This window comes from Pelophylax lessonae (genome assembly GCF_965119305.1).
Source record: "Pelophylax lessonae genome assembly, chromosome: 3".
NCBI lineage: Eukaryota > Metazoa > Chordata > Amphibia > Anura > Ranidae > Pelophylax > Pelophylax lessonae.
Window position 1 is genome coordinate 313,912,485 of NC_138770.1, and position 16,680 is coordinate 313,929,164.

At 42.9% G+C, this 16,680-nt stretch overlaps 1 protein-coding gene across 1 annotated transcript in view; it reads right to left on the bottom strand.

Moving 5' to 3' along the window:
• PSMD1 (proteasome 26S subunit, non-ATPase 1) overlaps positions 1–16,680 on the bottom strand; it is a 140,825-nt gene that overhangs the window by 37,489 nt on the left and 86,656 nt on the right. The window lies entirely within an intron of this gene.

Genomic DNA, 16,680 nt, shown 5'->3' on the forward strand with positions numbered 1-16,680 from the left:
GTCCGGAGTCTCCCACCGGATACACAGGAGCCGGAATACTTCTGGATGTAGGGACCATTCTCACCGGTCCAGGGCCTGGCGGCTCAGGTAGTCTGTCTGCCAATTCCCCACAACCGGAATGTGAACGGCAGAAATTGCCAGGACATGCGCTTCAGCCCCATTTTGAATTTCTATCACCTCTAAGGGCACCCGGTTGCACTTCTGGCGCCCCCTTGGTGATTGATGTAAGCCACTGCCGCGGCGTTATCCGTCTGTACTGGGACCGGACAGCTCCGAAGTCGGGAAGTCCACCGGAACAAGCAAAGCTTTGTCGCTCGAAGTTCCAACACGGTCAGTGGGATTGAGGCCTCCCCATAGACCACCAACCTTGGGCAGACAACCTGCCCAATACTCCACCCCAGCCCAAAAAGGCTGGCATCCGTGGTTACCACTGTCCATAACATAGGCCGGAATGACCGGCCCTGAGTCAAGGCTGGCAATTGCAGCCACCACAAGAGGTCTAGTCTCACTTGATGACTGAAAAAAAAATTCTCATGTCCAAGGACTGAGGAGTCCTGTCCCATCTGGCCAAGATCTCTGCTTGTAGAGATCTGGCATGAAATTGAGCAAACGGAACGGCTTCGTAGGCCGACACCATCAGACCCAGGGACCGCATACGGGTCTGCAGGGAGGAGAGATCCCTGTCTCTGAGGGACTTGATCTTTTCCTGTAGAACCCAAAGTTAGTCCTCTGGTAGAAACACCCGAGCCCGGGCAGAGTCCTGGATAATGCCCAGATACTGAATACGCACTGACGGTGTCAGAGTCCATTGGTGGAAGTTCATGGTCCACCCAAATTCCTGAAGCATTTGGAATGTCATTGACAGATCCTGCGACAGGGTTGCAACTGAGCAGGACCCTAACCGGAGGTCGTCCAGATAACCGAGGACGGCAATCCCCTTTAAACGCATTAAAGCTAATACAGGGGCCAAAACTTTGGTCTAGACTCTGGGAGCCGAAGCGTGGCCGAAGGGCAACGCCACAAACTGAATATTGCTCCCCCGCTACTATGAAGCGGAGATAGCCCTGGTGACCCTTGAAAATAGGGATGTGGAGATATGCATCCTGCAAGTCGACTAGAAAGTCCCCTGGACTCAATGACACCACCACGGATTTGATAGATTCCATTCTGAACTTCTGCACCCACACCTAGCGGTGTAGGGACGTCAGATCCAGAATAGGACGCACTTTACCCTCTTTACTGAGGACAGTGAATAGGTCGGAGTAAAAACCCCGAAACCTGTCCTGCACAGGTACTTGTATAAGGACTCCCTGGGCGAACATGACTTGCACCGCCCCCCCGGAGACCTTCGAGTGGGTCTGACGACAACCTGAGGTTTGATAGAAAGAACCTGTCTGCAGGGAAGGATCGAAAAGTCGATCTTGCATCCTGAGCGAATCAGCTTGTGAACCCACCTACCCTGAATCTAGTACAAACGAGGTTCTTGGAACCACTCAGACGTCCCCTTACCCCTGGTACGGGTGAGGGTGTCCCTTTTATGAAGAGGTGGATTGTGACGCCGAACCAAGTGAACTGGTCTCGGGCTTACGAAAGGACCCCTGGTTTGGTTTAAAAGAGGGACCCCGCTTGGCGCGGGACGATTTTCCCCTAGCCACCTGGGGCAAAGGAGTGCTCTTACCCCCAGCGAGCCCTGTGATCAGTTCATCCAGAGAGTCCCCCAAAAGACGACTCCCCGCATCAGGGATGTCCGTCACTGTCTTTTTTTTTTTTTTTTGGAAGACTGGTCGGTTGACCAGCTATTCAACCAAGTAATGCGGCAGATTGCAACCGCGACCGCCGACAGCCGTGCGACTAAGGGGGCCTTGTCTCCACCCACCTATCCCCCGGGTCCTTAAAACACCGGGGAATCCCCCACGGGCATTAAAGTGACTTTATTTAACCTGGAAACAGTGTGGTCCACCTTAGGAGCCACAGTCCAGGGAGAATCCACCGGATCCGGAAAAGGATAACGGTACTGAAATCTCTTGGGCACCACAAGCATATGTTTGATACGGCGCCATTGGTCATTCACTGTTTCGTGAAACTCCTCAGGACAAGGAAAAACCTGACCCGATTTTTGGGCTTTGCGGGTCCCGAAGGAAACACGCTTACCCGACAGGGGGGCTCATCATCCAAATCTAACGTTTCCTTACCAGAGCTGATAAGTGCGTCCACCGCAGCACGGTCCCGCGCTGACCCAGAGGACGAATCCTCCTCCTCCACAGTGACGGAGAGGACAGGGACCCCTCAGGGGGGCACCTGGTTGGACATGATGGCTGTGGTCCTTCCAGAGGCTGCAGCGGCTCTGTGACATCTCTGGGTCACAGGGGTGCAGACCAAAAGTGCTCTCCTGTGACCCACATGAGAAGTACGGGCAAAAAAGCTTTGGCCATACTTCTCCTTTAAAGTAAGAGATAAACAAGTTAAAGCAGAACTAAAGGCCCACATATTTAACTTTGTTCAACAAGATCCCTTGACAGCATCTTCTCCCTGTGTTCTTGAGTGTGCTGGTCTTTGGTCATTATGATTGGTTGGTAATCCCCGCACACTGGCATTGTGCCAGAATGTTAAATGAGCTGCACATGTGCAACTCAGTGAAAATTCCATAGTGGGTTGCAACTAGGCAGGCAAGTGTACACTGCATGTCTTTTCTGCAATAAAAAGCCTGCATGTTCACAATTTTTTACATTCAGTTTTGCTTTAAGTCCAACTAACATTTTTAACCACTTGCTGACCAGCCACCGTAGGTTTTACTGCGGCAGGTCGGCGCTTCGTGTAACAGAAAGTGGGGGTGTGTGCGCCCACGTGAAGATTGGCTAGAGGGGGAGCCAATTAGCAGGTCCACGATCGCTCCCCATGGAGACAGGACTGCCATCTGCCGATGTAAACAAGGAACACGGATCTCTATGTTCATATCCAGGGAGTACAACCCCCATACGGTTAGAAAGCACCCCCTAGGACACTTAACCCTTTGATCGCCCCTGTTGGTAACCCCTTCACTACCAGTGTAATTAGTACAGTAACCGTGCATTTTTTTTTAGCACTGATTACTGTTAGTGTCACTGGTCCCCTCAAAGGGTCAGTAAGAGGTCTTGTCAGTCCACCGCAATGTCGCAGTCACACTAAAAAAACACTGTTATTACTAGTAAAAATAAATAAAAAATGACATAAATCTATCCCCTAGTTATTAGATGCAATAACTTTTGCGCAAGCCAATCACTATACACTTCTTTGGGTTTTTATCAAAAATATATATTTGGCAGAATACATATTGGCCTAAATTAATAAAAAAAATAATTTTCTTTTTTTTTTTATTGGGAATGTTTTATAGCCGAAAGTAGAAAATATTGTTTTGTTTTTTTGTTTTTTACAGAATTGTTGCTCTTTTGTGTAAAGCACAACCCCCCCCCCCCAAAAAAAAAACAGGGATGATCAAATACCACCAAAAGAAAGTTCTATTTGTGGGGGGGTAGACAATTTTATTTTGGTAAAGCATCGCATGACTGCGCAATTGTCTTTTAAAGTAACGCAGTGCCATTTTGCAAAAACTGGGTAAAACCTTTTGGTCCTTAAGTGGATAAAGAGCAACAGCACTTTATAAGCTTTAGACCATAACAAAAGTGAAGTGTCGTAAGGCCACTTCTGCTGGACAGCTTTGACTGTTGCGGTGGTATTGGGGCTCCTCCATTGTTCAAAGAATAGCAATCAGATAGTTCTGCCTCTACTGATGAAAGATCTGCCTGTGCATGACTTGTTTTAGGCAGCCAAATACTTTTGGCATTAAAAAATAAATAAATAAATCACAAAACCACTAGAGGATAGAACAAGATACAGATTAATAAGCTACTAAAAACCTCAGTACACTAACACTGACTGTTGTAGGAGAGGCCATAAAATATGTAAATAAAACGTCAGTGTAATTTCAGAAGCAGTGAAAAATCAACCAGGTGAGCATTCCAAAGCTCTACAATAAACATGTTTTTTATGAATGGTGAAAAAAATAAAAAATAAATCAGTTTTGCAATCCAAGCTGCAATCTACAAAAACATGTATGCATGCGCACTAGTGAACGTGTACAAGTATAATCTAAGAAAGAGGGCATGCACTGTGGAATGTTTACCAGTTTACTTAATACCGCTGACATTGTACCATTCTCAGAGGGTATATAAATATACATATAAATAGAGAATATACATACATTCCATCCCAAGTATATAGGAGTTACTTCTGTAACAGACTACACTTTGAGTCTCTCAAGAAGGATTTCAACACTTTGTAACCAATTCCCTTGGATTCCTGGGCACGTAACGCCCCTCTGGTTACCGCCCGAGGTCTGACAGATTGCTATAATGTCACACGTTATTAGAGCACTGATTGTGTTTGTGTTCAGAACCGTACAACAAAAATATACAGGATCAGCTCCAACCAAGAGCAGAGCACTCGGTAAGGGATAAAAGGAAAGAAAGTCTGTTGGGTCTCTACTAGCTCGCAGTGCAATGTAAAAATGTTCTACTGTACTCTGTAGAAACATTATTTGAAAGATGCCTCTCTTATTGCCCAAAATTGAATGTACGCATATTAAAAGGAACAAGTGCTGAAACTTCACTTTAGTCTGAATTTAATACCCAATTTATTGTAGGGGTGGGTAAAGAGCAAAGGAACTTAAAGCAGAGCTCCAGCAAAGGAAAAAAAGAAAAGACCATTAAAAAAAAAAAAAAGGCTTTTGCGGCATTATTTTCCTTTAATCCAGAGATTTCCCCCGTAGTACTCTTTTCTGCAGCTATACGTCTTTAATTTGATAGCCAGCATCATCCAACCCAGTTTGTGACTGGGCAGTGAAAGAAGCAGCACAGTGATGTGCTCATATCGGTCACTTTTGATTCTCTTGCTATCAGTTTGCTTCATGTCAGTAAATTAGGTTGGCTCCTTCTGCTGCTTCTCTCTCTCACACTCCATTCCTGTTGACCAGGAAATGCAGGAGGCAAATACATAAGCTATTATAAAAAAAATCGATTTAATCTTTTCGCTGTCAGAGCAGTATTTTGCACATGTTAAAAACATACATTTTAGCCCTAAAGATGATGTAAAACCCCAAATATTTTATTTTTTCTGAAAGTACACAGCCTAGAGAATCAAATAGTGGTAGCTCAAATTTTTTTGGGCACAGGATATTACCGCAAAAGGTCTAGGAAACGCAACATTTAAGTGAAAATATACACTAAAGTGAAGTTGTGCTGAGTAAATAGATACCAAACATGCTAAACCTTAAATTTGTGTGCCTGTAGAATGGCGACAAACTTCTGTACCCAAATCCCGGTCCTCCATTTTCTAACTGGAAACTACATATCCGGCACCCCTCCTCCTCTGGCAATCCACTCAGTTTAATTTCTGTCCCTCTGCTTCCTAAAACCAGCCCCTCAATCTCATGTGCACTTTGGAATGCCCGCTCATTCTGTAACAAGCTCACATCTGTGCATGACCCTTTTTTATCTTATAGCTTTAACATACTCGCCATGCGGTTTGGGTTCCTTATTTGCACTTGTCGATATTGATTGTTGTATGCATTTACTCACAGTTTACCATGTGTCATACCTGAACAATTTATTTGTTTCATACCCCCATGCTTCTCCCCTAACCCTGTAAAACCCTTCTCTTTCAATAAAATAAGATTGAACTAACATACTCGCCATAACTGAAACCTGGCTTCAAAATTTTGACTCTGGTTCTCCTGCTGTCCTCTCCTATGGCGGGCTCCACTGGACTCACTTCCCCAGACCCAACGGACAGAAAGGAGGTGGAGTTGGTTTCCTTCTATGACTACAAAGCACCTACTAAGTCCTTCCTTTCCCTCCCTCTCTGTCTGTCCCTCTCTTCTTTCAAGATGCACTGTATTCGTCTGTTTTCTCCCATTTCTCTGAGGATTACAGCAATTTATCGGCCTCCTGGACCAGTATTGCGCTTTTTTGATGCCTGGCTACCCTACTTTCTCTCCTCTGAAATACCCACTATCATTCTTGGTGACTTCAACATCCCTGTCAATGTTAACAGCCCAGCTACAACTCTTTGACCTAACCCAATGAACACACACTTCCACTCACTTCAATGGTAATACACTCAACCTTATATTCTCCCACCCCTGCACTCCTGGCAACCTCACCAACACCCCCTTTCTTCTCTCTGAACACAACCTCATCAGTTTCACTGTATCCTTGCCACCAATCACCCATCCCTCCAAGCAGCAAACAATTACTTGCAGGAACCTTGGTCACTTTAACCCTTCTCTTCTCTATTCCGCTACTGACAACCTATATCACAATCTCTCCCCTGTCCTTTGCTGACCTGGCCACCTCGGTTTACAACAGTTCACTGTCATCATCACTGGATGCACTTGCTCCTCTAACTACACGCAGAATAAGGCGCCGACCATTGCAACCCTGGCAAACTGACAACAGTAGAAATTGCCGTGCTTCTGAACGACTGTGGTGTAAAACCAAATGCCTGCAGGACTTCACCCTATAAAAAATATGCCCTCCCTAGATACAATAATGCCTCAATGCTGCTAAACAAGCCTACTTTGGGTCTCTCGATAATACCACGTCATCTAGTCCCCGTTGGTTCTTCTCAACCTTTAACTCTCTGCTTCATCCCCAGCCTCCTTTACCCACTAACTCACTGCCCAAGAGATTGCCAATCACTTCAAAGACAAGATTGATACAATACATGAGGACACCTCCACTGTGCATACATCTTCCCTGCCCGACATACCTAACAGCACAGTCAACACTCTCCTCCTTTGAACTGTCTACTACTAAAGAGCTTAAAAATGTTTTCTCAGATGCCCACGTATTGCCCCCTGGATCCTGTTCCCTCACAACTACTACAGTCACCCTCTTATTCTATCCTATGCTCCCTCACTCACATCTTCAATCTCTCACTCTCTAGTGGCACCTTCCCCTCCCCTCAAACATGCGCAGATCACTCCCATACTTAAAAAGCCTTCACTGGACCCCACCAACTTGAACACAACTTAAGACCCATCTCACTGCTCCCATTCACCTCTTAACTTCTAGAATGCTTAGTCTACAAGTGTCTTAGCTCCCACCTCAGTGAAAATAACCTTCTTAATCCCTTACAGTCTGGCTTTCGCTCGCAGCACAGAAACTGCCTTACTAAAACTCACTAACGATTTACTAACTGCTAAAACCAATGGCCATTACTCCATTCACCTATTACTTGACCTCTCTGCGGCCTTCGATACGGTTGACCACCCGCTCCTTCTTAATACACTGTTCCCTTGGCCTCCAAGATTCTGCTCTATCTTCGTTCTCCTCCTACCTATCACAGCGCTACTTCAGTGTTACCAACAACTCTATCTCCTCCTCTCCATTGCCCCGTTCTGTTTTCACCTATGTGATTATTATTAGGTGACAGGTTCTCCCTATTGAGATATGCAGGGTCTGGCCCTGCATGTCTCCTTTGGACTCCACTGAAGCTGGGTTTATACTAGTGTGAATTGGATGCGGGTTTCCCTGCATCCAATTCGCATGACAGGAGAATGTATCCGGCTCTCAATGGAGCCGAGTCACATATCTCTGGAGTGGCTATGGAGCAAATTTTACAAAGGTCAAGTGTATCTTTGGTTTTGTTTCAGGTCTTAATTCAGACAAAAATTCGGGCCCAATTCGTCACTGAAACGGAGAACAGAGACGCACCGGACCCATGCTGTCAGTCGTATCCGTCTACAGTGTGAACCTAGCCTAAATGGTTTGCAATGCAGATAGTATTATAAAACATTTCTTCCCAGCTGAGGTAGCCGGGGACACCAAGATGCTGACCACAGACATCGCTTTCTGGGTCACAGCAAGAAGGGAGGAGAGCGGACTTGTGTTTGCTCTTCTCCTTCCTAGCAGCCACTGGCACCTGCCATGTTGGTCCCAGGCCTGCAGATGAGCAAGCAGTGCCCGGTAAGCATGGTGGGGGGCTGCTAGTACCCGGGGTGTGTGGGAGAGCAATCAGGCGCAGCGCCGCTTCCCGAATGCCTTCACCTGACAGGAGGCTGTCCCTCCTGCAACTAGCAACCCGGGGGGCTGCTAGTACCCGGGGTGTGTGGGAGAGCAATCAGGCGCAGCGCCGCTTCCCGAATGCCTTCACCTGACAGGAGTCTGCCTGTCAGTTTCACACACAATCCCGGTGGCTGCAGCCACCCGATTGTGTGTGATACCCCTGCTGTCAGGTCAGTACGACGTATGGACCTGGCAGCAAAAGGGTTAATGTATTTATGACTGCATAGCCGAGTTAATTTGTATCTTATGTCTGCCTAGAATTCAGTTTTAAAGTGGTTGTAAAGTCACATCCATTATATTCTTTTAACCTCTTTGTTTTAGAAACATTTTATACAGGGTGTTTTTTAAATTATAAAGCTAAAAAGAATGTTCTCTTGCTGCTCTCCTTCTCGACCTAAGGAGCACAGTGGGAGGGGCTGAGATTCCCCTCTGACGTATGCAAGCTAGCAGAGGGAGGACATGTGACCACCCAGCAGAGCTGTTCAAAGAAGGTGTTTAGCTTTATAAATTTAAAAAAATATATACACACTGTACTTAATATGTTCCTGAAACAGAGAGGATAAAAGGATATATTAGATGTTTTACAGCCACTTTACCAAAGGGGATGAGCAGCGCCAGGTAGAATAACCAATCAAGGCAGGAGGAGGAGATCGGCTCACACACGGACTATGGAATTGACAGGGAGAGAGGGAGGGGAGATGCAGAGACTACAAAGCAGGATGATGGAGGCAAATCTGACCATGCAATCAGGGATCAGCAACCATGATAAGCGTGGTCAGTACACACAAGAAAAGGCAAGATTAGCCAGGAACATGGAAAGGGACAACTGATATGGCAAAAGCACTGTGCTATGTCTCGTGCCCTAAAGGAACAGGAGCATGTTTTTTTTTTTTCACGGTTAGAATCACTTAAAGCTTACGCAATGGAAACTTCTTTGACTCAGAGTGTGCATATACTAGATTTTCAAGGAAAAGGGAACATACATACTGATCTGATACATTCATACAATACCATATAAAAGAAAAATTGTGGAACCTTTCTGGCTTAGGACGATAAAACTCAGGAAGGCCAACAAATTACTCAGAAGACAATTTCAAACAAATCTTTGAAGGGGAAAAAAAAGAACATTTTTTAAATGTTGACTCAAACTATACCAGGTCTGCCAAGCCATCATCCCTAAAAATTAAACATAAGATTAAGAACACCTATCTAAATAATCACAGATCATCAGATTGGAAAGAATTCATCCCAGCCAAGCAAAGGTTTTACAGGTCTTTTCACTAACTTTATTTTTGTACTGAATCCTAGGAACAATTTCCAACTACAACACTATAACTTGTGTATAAGATAGTAAAAATTTCATTGGATGTATTTTGTAAAACGATCTACCATTTGCAAAAGAAGTTTATTAGCTTTCATTACTTGAGCAGTGTTCTCCTATGTGTTTCAGGATATAGAACTATAAATGCTCGATATACACTTTTGTGCAATATGATGAGCTGAACAGTGCACAGAAAAACGTGCACTATTCTTCTGGGGAATGGGAATAATTTTAACACCTTAAAACCTGCTGATTGCTGCTAATGGACCGTATTCTTGTAGCACTATTATGTCTCAAATACATGTATCTATTCCCATTTAGTACAAGTAGCAAGAAACGACTTGTGCCTGGGGCCCTCTGCAGCGGTTACATATCCAAAAAATAAATATAAACTAGAATATCAACAGTGGCTGTATCCAAGGTGTAATAAAAAAAAAAAAAAAAAAAAAAAAAAAAAAAAGGATTTTGCCGATTACATATAGATTTCTTTTCAACATTAATGAGGCAGTCATGACTGACATTTCATATTTTACTTACTTTTTCTCAGTTGAGCAGATAAGGATTGTACAAAGGGAAAAATTAAATCATCTTTCACCTAACATGGTATGTAAACCATTGCGCTGTGCTTACATGTTAGGGCTCATTCACGCCATATGCACACTATGTCAGATTTTTTTTTTTTCTGCATAGAATAATGATTTCCTATATTCCTTATTCACACCAAAATGCTGTGGTGATATGTGGTGTGAAAAAAATGTAAGTATTTTTCATAACTTTTATCATATTCTTGGACTAAAAAAAAAAAAAATAAAATACAAAAAAATTTTAAGTATTGAGAATATTTGATCACAGGCAACATAAATAAAAAGTGCGTTTTCTTTAGGCTCATATAAAAGTATTAACAGAGAGCAGATTACACACACTACAGATTGATGCACAGTAGAGGTGTGCATCTTCACTGGCCTCACGATTCGATCATATCAACTATTTGAGTCAATTCTGCGATGCATCACAATTCCCATGGTTTTCATCAAAAAAATTACAAGGGATGGCCAGAGACTGCAGACAGGATACAAGGGATGGCCAGAGACTGCAGACAGGATACAAGGGATGGCCAGAGACTGCAGACAGGATACAAGGGATGTCCAGAGACTGCAGACAGGATACAAGGGATGTCCAGAGACTGCAGACAGGATACAAGGGATGTCCAGAGACTGCAGACAGGATACAAGGGATGTCCAGAGACTGCAGACAGGATACAAGGGATGTCCAGAGACTGCAGACAGGATACAAGGGATGTCCAGAGACTGCAGACAGGATACAAGGGATGTCCAGAGACTGCAGACAGGATACAAGGGATGTCCAGAGACTGCAGACAGGATACAAGGGATGTCCAGAAACTGCAGACAGGATACAAGGGATGGCCAGAGACTGCAGACAGGATACAAGGGATGTCCAGAGACTGCAGACAGGATACAAGGGATGTCCAGAAACTGCAGACAGGATACAAGGGATGGCCAGAGACTGCAGACAGGATACAAGGGATGGCCAGAGACTGCAGACAGGATACAAGGGATGGCCAGAGACTGCAGACAGGATACAAGGGATGGCCAGAGACTGCAGACAGGATACAAGGGATGGCCAGAGACTGCAGACAAGATAGGGGAGACAGTCAGAGACTGCAGACATAATACAGGAGACGGTCATATAGGCGACGGTCAGAGATTGCAGACATGAATACAAGAGATGGTCAGAGACTGCAGACATAGTACAGGAGATGGTCAGAGACTGCAGGCCTGATACAAGAGATGGTCAGAGACTGCAGACATAGTACAGGGTACTGCAGACATGATGCAGGAGATGGTCAGCAAGTATTTTTTTTTTTTTTTTTTATTACAGGAAAAAAAAAAAAAAAAAAAAAAAAACACACACTTTAGTATCACTTTAACAAATCATTGCCGAGTCTTTTGGCAACGACTTTGATAGAATGCAGGTCAACATCACTGAAAAAAATTAAAAAATTAATAAATAAAAGGAAGGCATTCTATCTGCAAATGTACTACTTACAGATAAGCAGATAAGTGGATGTCTCCAGGTGGGAATGTTTATAGGGAAATCGCAGTAAGAACTAGACAGAAAAAAAAGCCCCAATGTTATAGGCACACAGTACCCATACAGACTGGAGGTACAGCAGAGGTGGGGGGGGGGGGGTGTGCCACTTCTATGCACTCACCCCCCTCATTTACATTAAGCATGACAGCCTGGTCTCACCTTCAGAGCACTCCTACCACCCCCGACCTCCCCTCGCAGCTCATTACCTGAAATCAGACTATATCTCATCCCAGGGATGTGATGATAGCTGCAGTGATGTATGTGTCAGCACCAAGCGGCGCCGCACCTGCCCATCAGGGAGGATACAGAGCTACAAATCCTGAGGAAGGGGGCGAGCATGGGTGGGGGCGGCACGCTGATGTTCTGCAGTGCCCGCCTCCTGAGGCTACACCATCCAATGAGGGGGGAACAGCACCGGACACATCCAGGCCACTGATGCATGCAATTCCAGCAATGACAGGGGGGAGGAGCCGGGATGATGTCACGCGCAATCGCGATTAAACTGGGTTCCGCATCAATGCGCCAATCATTTTCATTACCCCTAATGCACAGAGTGGTGACTCACTCTACTCCTTTTTTAGCAGGAATCCGACAAACTGACTGACTCAGCTATACAAAGAATATTTCCTAGGATGCAAGCATTGCTAGCTTTTTAGTAAGTTTATCGAGTTTTGCACAAAGTATTATGGAGATACCCTGTTTTCAAGGATACATTCAATTTAAAAAGAGGATCTGTGAATGAATAAGCTACAATTTCCATCTGCCACTGTTGCAGACAGCATGTAGCTCTCGAAGAACAGTGAGGGGGCTGATGAGCATTCCCATAGTTCATTTATCTTCCTGCTCTCCAGTAACTGTATGCCCATATAGGAGGTACAGGTAGACCGCTATACTGAGATTCTGCAGGATCTAAGTATTGCACCTACAATCTGCTGATGCTCTGCAGGCTCCAGAAGAATAAACACATTTTTTTTAACTTTCAAAAATATGTGCATTTATTATTACCATATTAGAATTTACTTATTTATTTAAAGATTAATTTAGCTTTTAAGATATTTACTTGCAAAATAAAGTCATTACATAAATCCTTCAAAAATAAATTTCAAAATCTGTAGATACAAGGCAATGCATAGATTATCCATTCAGTATAGTATCATCTTTAACATAGTCTTGTAAGTTGTTTTCAATTGTCCTATATATATTAGTCGTCTTTAAAAAGGTAACTTTATTGCAGATAGAAGAATAATGTACAGAATGGTCTGAGTGACAAACAAAGAACAAGGTAGAGCCAACAATGCTCAAACATCACATTAGACAGTATATAGAGCATCCATTTATCATATACAAAACAATAATTGAATATATAGAAAAAGAAAACAGCACTGTATATCCCACATTTGATCACAGGCAGAAAATCAAAACAATTCGATACAAGTTGTCTAGTACTATTGGCACTATATGCCATTCTTTCTGTCCCAGAGTAAGACAGGAGGGTTATGAACAATCCACAAACTTAATTATTAGCTTAATTGCTAGTCGTTATGGTGTCTTTCGAGCAAACCAATATATTCCAAACTTTGTGGAACCTACGAGGGCATCCTCTTAACTTCATATGTTAAACTTATATAATGGGATGCCCTGGTTGACAAGAGTAAGCCAAAAGGCTACACTAGGAGGAGCCGTGGACCTCCAGTGTATGGTAATGGTTTCTTAGCAAAGAACAATACCAAACGTATAAGTAGCTGCTTGTTTTTGGGAAGAGATTCATCATCAATATATCAAAAAAGACAACATAAAGGGTTACAAATACTGGGTATTTGGGCCACGGAGCTAACAAAGGCGGTGACCTCCGACCAGAACGCTCTAATAGGTTGACATTACCATATCATATGAAAAAAACGTGCCCTCCTACAGTGAGCACTTAGAGCACATCAGAGATTGCAGTCTATGCAGTTGAAAAAAAGAGGCCTAAAATGTTTAATAGTCCTAAATATATCTAAATCTATAAAGGATGGCTGATCTTTCTGCCATAAAAGGTGCTGTTCAGTCCTTCCTATTATGGGATGACATAGGCATAATCTACTGTTGTCACCATCAGGATGCTGATCTAGATCAGGGTATCTTAACCTTTTTCAAGTCAAGGCACATAAATCTATGGACGATCTCGATGTACCCTCTTCCAAAAAAAAAAGAAAGAAAAAAAAAGAATAGTTTTACATATTGCTGCCGCGTGCAAGACACCCAACGTTTGAGGTGATTTATTCTTTCAAAGCAAACACACTATTGCACACTGCTAACAACTAGTATTCCAGCATTTCCTCTTCCTCATTCACTATGCCCCATAAAGATAACTTGACCACAGTGCTGACAGAAGGGGGGGGGGGTCAAACAAGGATGCTGTGCAGGAACCCGATATACCCCTTATCAACCAAATGCCATCAATGGTAGTTAGGATGCGGGTGGCTCACCTGCCCAGTGCCCAGGATTTCAATGCTGCACAATGAAAACCAAAAAAAAAAAAAAAAAAAAAAAAAAAAAACAAAAAACAAAAAAAAAAATTTCTTGATCCACCTGCTGGCTTGTACACAATTTGTGAGCATTTTGAAGCAATTTTTAGGCATTTTGTCAAGGCATCCCCAAAGAACCCGGAAGGCACCCTGCTTGAAAAATGCTGATCTACAGCAATAATGTGACAACACGGAGTGAATGCATGTAAACAGGAGGTGGATAAAAAAAGGTGGCGGAGTTCAGCAACATAAAAACATGAAAAATCAAAAGAAAAAGAAACCATATTAACAGAAAATATGCGTAATACAGGGGGGGTTTTAGCAAACTAAATGTCATCCAGTTAGAGGTCAGATCAACTTTAAACAGCAAAAGAAAACTATGGTATTACAAAGAAAGCAAAATGTAAAATGCTAAACCGTAACAAATAATAACGTAAGCTGCCAGCATTGATAAATCACAGTTCAGCCTTTTTACTATACATGAATAATTGCATGTCATCTCATAAGCCCCAGAAGACAAAATACCATAACCGTATGTGATTTATCAGATGGAGCTACACTGAGCACACTCAAACCCCAGAAAGGAACTTTCCTAGATTTCTTTTTGGGGACGACACAAACTCTGTGCTATGTATACAGGTCACCAATGTAATCATAGCACAGCTGAGTGCCAGAAAAAAAATGTTCTTTCTGTATCTATTGGATAAAGCATGAAACGGAAAATGTCCAGAACAAGTTTTACATTTTGATGGGGATTACAAAGTTCACCAAGGGGTTAACGTGTGGGAAGTGCCTGTGCAGCTCCAAAAGAGAAAAGTTGATTTTCATTGGAGAGGTATATGCACTGCCTGTTCTGTGTATACAATAACTGCACGTGAAATTCTCCAGGCTCTGTTTGGCTGTGCAGATACAGCCAGATTCATATGGTTGAGAGGTGCCGATCCCATTAATATCATAACCCGTACTCCTCTCTCTTATTGACTCATAGGAACTAACCATCAGCATATGTTAACCAGTACGGAGAGAACGTATAAACTGCTACTACTTAGACAGAAATCAAATTCCTATACTATGAACCAACAATCATGAATATTCAATGGATATTAAAAAAGAAAATCCAGAAGGAGAGAGTTGGTAAAGCAACAGATACTTGAGAGCAGACAATGGAAAATACATGATTTGTTAAAATGGCACAAGTATGTTTTTAATTAGCTGAATGGGTACTGTAATAATCATCTCTCTAGCTAGACTTAATCTCGGTAAATATCTCCCTCTTCTTGTTGTGTTGAGGTTGGGGGTCTGTTGTCTGCAAACTGGTAGTGAAGCCCCCAAGGATGCAGCTGGATTGGGTGGGAGGGACTACGGAGAAAGAAAGAAAGGGGGGGGGTGAAGAAGAAATCAAGAGAAGCCTGGCTTCTGGCTGACCTCCAGCTCTCAACCTCCACTAGATTCTCTTGAGGAGACGGAGTGAATCAATTCGGGAGTACATACACTAGACACACGCCGTTAACAAAAGGTCGACCATGAGTCCCTGGGGGCACATATATGTGTGAGCACTGCAATCAACCCTCTGCATAGAAGGAAAGTGACATTTGACTACTCAAACTTTGAGAAGAGAGAAGAAAAAAGCATGAGAAGAAACTAACAATCACATCACAGAAAGTTCTCACAGCTGTACAGTTCTGGTGAGTATGAAATGAGACATGTGCTTATAGTACTTGCTGTACAAAACGGACACCGTCACCTCTCCAGTATATAGAAGACAGATAACTTGTATTTTCACACACATGCATGTTATGGAGTTAATTAAATGTACAGAATGTGTTGAGGCAAGTGATCTTTTAAAAATGAAGAACGGCAGGCATAAATATTTAATTATGCTTGCGCAATCACCAATTGCCCCTTATCGCCATGTCTCCATTTCACGGTTTAGCAGTACTTCTCACAATAATGGAGTAAGAAAGTTCTATGCAATCAAATATGTAGGTAAATACATTGCAAGCATATGTTTGGCATTCGGAATCTTCTGGACAACAGATCAATATCTTTACACTGTTCGTACAATATAAGTAGTGAACGCAGAACAAAAAGACTGTTCAGAGCTTAATTAACCAGAAAGGAAACTTAAAAAAAATACAAACATATCAACTTTCAAGAGGAGCCTAGATTTAGTAGCTATGTCCCCAGAAAATCTGCCATACATTTTTACGTACTGTCATCTACAATTTATATTGAGAAAAATTGTTAAAATGCAGATTGTATCTTTACATGTACCAATCATGATAGAACAAAGTACTGTATAAGATATTCTGTGGATGTCCAGATAGGCTAACTAAAGGAGTTGAGTGAAGATACACTTCAAATATCCAATCATTTAAAAAGCTATTTGTCTTCTTCCTCTGTACGTGAATGATTAAAGTGAATCTTGTGTGAAAATTCTGTCTCTTTAATAAACCAGCTTCAAGGTGTAGGATGTTTGGATAAAGCAGCTGAGTCACAAATCAATCTTGGAAATTGTACCATGCCACCAAAAATCAAGAGTTAAAGCTTTAAAGCAAGGTTAGGTTACCCGCAGATAATATCCATTCTGGAAGGGGGGGGGGCAGACAGCTATAACAGCAAGCTTGATCAAAACAGA